This window comes from Alligator sinensis, unplaced genomic scaffold (assembly GCF_000455745.1).
Source record: "Alligator sinensis unplaced genomic scaffold, ASM45574v1 scaffold1302_1, whole genome shotgun sequence".
In the NCBI taxonomy this organism is placed as follows: domain Eukaryota; kingdom Metazoa; phylum Chordata; order Crocodylia; family Alligatoridae; genus Alligator; species Alligator sinensis.
In genome coordinates, this window is record NW_005842612.1 from 453,923 (window position 1) to 457,144 (window position 3,222).

Genomic DNA, 3,222 nt, shown 5'->3' on the forward strand with positions numbered 1-3,222 from the left:
GGCTCCTGGCCTCCGGCAGGGGGGAGGGGCTGGGGAGGTGGGAGGTGAGCGCATCATTGTGCACGGATCCTGGAGGTGACAGGGGGCGTGTGTGTGCATGTGCACTGTTTCCTCCTGGCTAGGATCACAGCTGTGTGTGTGTGTGTGTGCGTGCGCGTGCACGCGCACGCACACACATGCACACATGGTACGTGTGTGCGCACTGCCTCCTGTTGTCTAGGATCAGAGCTGTGAGTATATGTGTGTGTGCATATGTGTGCACACATATGTACATGGTGACAGGGGGCGTGTGTGTGCATGTGCACTGTTTCCTCCTGGCTAGGATCACAGCTGTGTGTGTGTGTGTGTGCGTGCGCGTGCACGCGCACGCACACACATGCACACATGGTACGTGTGTGCGCACTGCCTCCTGTTGTCTAGGATCAGAGCTGTGAGTATATGTGTGTGTGCATATGTGTGCACACATATGTACATAGATGTGTGTGCACTGCCTCTTGCTGGCTAAGATCAGAGCTTTGTGCGTGTGTGTGCACATCTGTGTGCACGCATGGTACGTGTGTGTGCACTGCCTCCTGGCTAGCATCAGAACTATGTGTGCACACGTGTGTACGTGTGTGTACATGTGTGCGCACTGCCTCCTGCTGGCTAGAATCAGATGTGTGTGTGTGTGTGTGTGTGCACTGCCTCCTACTGGCCAGGATCAGAGCTCTGTGTGTACACATGCATGTGTACATGTGCGTGGGTAAGATCAGAGTTGTGCATGTGTGTGCGCATGTATGTGTGTACACGTGTGTTTGTATGTTTGTGCACTGCCTCCTACCAGCTAGGATCAGAGCTCTTTGTGTGTGCACATGTGCATGTGTGTGTGTGTGCGCGCGCGCGCATGTACATGTGTGTACACTGCCTCCTGCTGGCTAGGATCGTGTGTGTGTGTGTGTGTGTGTGTGTGTGTGTGTGTGTGTGCACTGCCTCTTACTGGCCAGGATCAGAGCTCTGTGTGTACACATACATGTGTACATATGTATTTGTGTGCGTGTGCGTGCGTGTGCACTGCCTCCTGCTGGCTACGATCAGAGTTGTGCATGTGTGCGTGCGTGTGTTTACACGTGTTTGTATGTTTGTGCACTGCCTCTTACCAGCTAGGATCAGAGCTCTTTTTGTGTGTGTGTGCGCGTTTGTGTGCATGTATGTATGTGTGCACTGCCTCCTGTTGGTTAGGATCAGAACTGTGTGTGTGTGCATGCACGTGTTCATGTGTGTACTGCCACCTGCTGACTTGGATTGCAGGCGGGGGGGTGTACACATGCACGCGTGCACGTGTTTGTGTGTGCGTGCGTGTGTGCATGCGCTGGCACCTGCTGACTAGGATAAGAGCTGTGTAGTGTGTGTGGGCATGTGTGTGTGTGTACACTGCCACACACCTGCTGGCTTGGATTGCAGGTGTGTGTGTGCACATCTCTGTGTCTGTTCGTGTGTGTGCATGCATGTGCACTGCCACCTACTGACTAGGATCATAGTTCTTTATGTGTGCGTGTTTGTGTACACACACACTGCCACTTGCTGACTTGGACTGCAGGGGTGTGTGTGTGTGTGGTTGTGTGTGCATGTGCACTGCCACCTACTGACTAGGATCAGAACTTACGGTGTGTGCGCGCACCGTGTGATCTGGTGCTTGAGGAGAGGCATGCGTGCAGATCTGTCCCCAGCTGCCCAGGACCCCGAGCCCCGGGTGAGCACCTTTGTACGCACCTGCCCCTGTTGGAGGTCCTGGCCCATGTGTTCCTCATCACGGAATGGCCACACATGCCCGTGCACACGTGCTCACGCCTCCCTCGCGTTCTCCCAGGTGCTCGCGGTATGTCGTGCTCCCAGCCCTGGGACTGGGGAAACCGAAGCACAGCGATGCAGCCAGGGTCTGGGGTGGAGCCAGGCACCCCACTCGCGTTGCCCAGTTGTGGTGGCAGTACAGACACACATGTAAATGCATGTGTGTGTGTGTGTGTGTGTGTGTCCTCTCAGACATGCACACATGCACACTCACTTGCTTCAGTCCTTCCCGAGTTATCCTTGGGACCTGGGGTCTCCCAGGGGAGAGGGTGCACCCTGACCCCTATAGGCCCTATAGAACCATGGGTGTGGAACACACACAGCACACACACGACACACGGCACACCCATGCACACGGCACATGTGTACAACACATGCACAGACTACCCATCAAACATTTAATACATATCACATACAGAGCGCACAGCACACACAGCACAGCACAGCACAGCACATGCACACAGCACAGTCAGCAGGCATCACAGCATGCAACAGCACACACCACACACACAACAGGCATCACAGCACGCAACACAGTGCACACAGCACACACAATAGGCATCACAGCATGCAACAGCACACACCATGCACACAACAGGAAGCACAGCACAGCACATGCACATGACACACATCACACGCAACAGGTATCACAGCACACAATACAGCACACAGCACATGACAGCACACGCAACAGGCATCACAGCACACAACACAGCATATACACAGGCATCACACATCACATGCATGCAACATATCACACCCACACAATGTGCAGCACACATCACACATACACAGACCCATGCATGCACACATCGTGCACAACATGCACATGTACATCACATACACATGCACGCCCATCACCTGTCACACACATGCACACACATCCCCACCTCCTCCCTAAACGACTGTTACCCCCCCACACCTCCACACTGAATGAGTGTTACTCCCTCACATCTCTGCACTGAATGACTGTAACCCCTCTCACCTCCCTGAACAACTGTTACCCCCCCACCTCCACACTGAATGACTGTTGCCCCCCCCGCACCTCCTCACTGAACAGCCATCACCCCCACCTCCTGGCCTGCTGCCTCCATGGCCGGGCCCTGCCCCTCCATCCCACCACTGCCACTCCCCCCTCAGGACCCCCCTTCCCCCCCAACATGGTCCCTGCATCCTCACACAGGGGGGGTGCAGACAGCACATGGTTTTGGGGTGCTCTTGGCCTCCCCCCGGACCTCAGCAAGGAGCAGCAGCGGCGGTGAGTGGGGCGCAGCCTGTGGGGGGGAGGGAGGGGCCCCCCTGAGCTGAGCCATCAAATCTTGTGCCCCCCCATTTCTGACCACCCCCCCTCCAGTCTTGCCCCCGTCAGATCTCATGCCTCCCCACCAAAAAACT

At 55.7% G+C, this 3,222-nt stretch overlaps 1 protein-coding gene across 1 annotated transcript in view; it reads left to right on the forward strand.

The window, feature by feature from the left end:
• The window catches only part of NRXN2 (neurexin 2), an 89,064-nt gene that overhangs the window by 40,255 nt on the left and 45,587 nt on the right, over positions 1-3,222 (forward strand). The window lies entirely within an intron of this gene.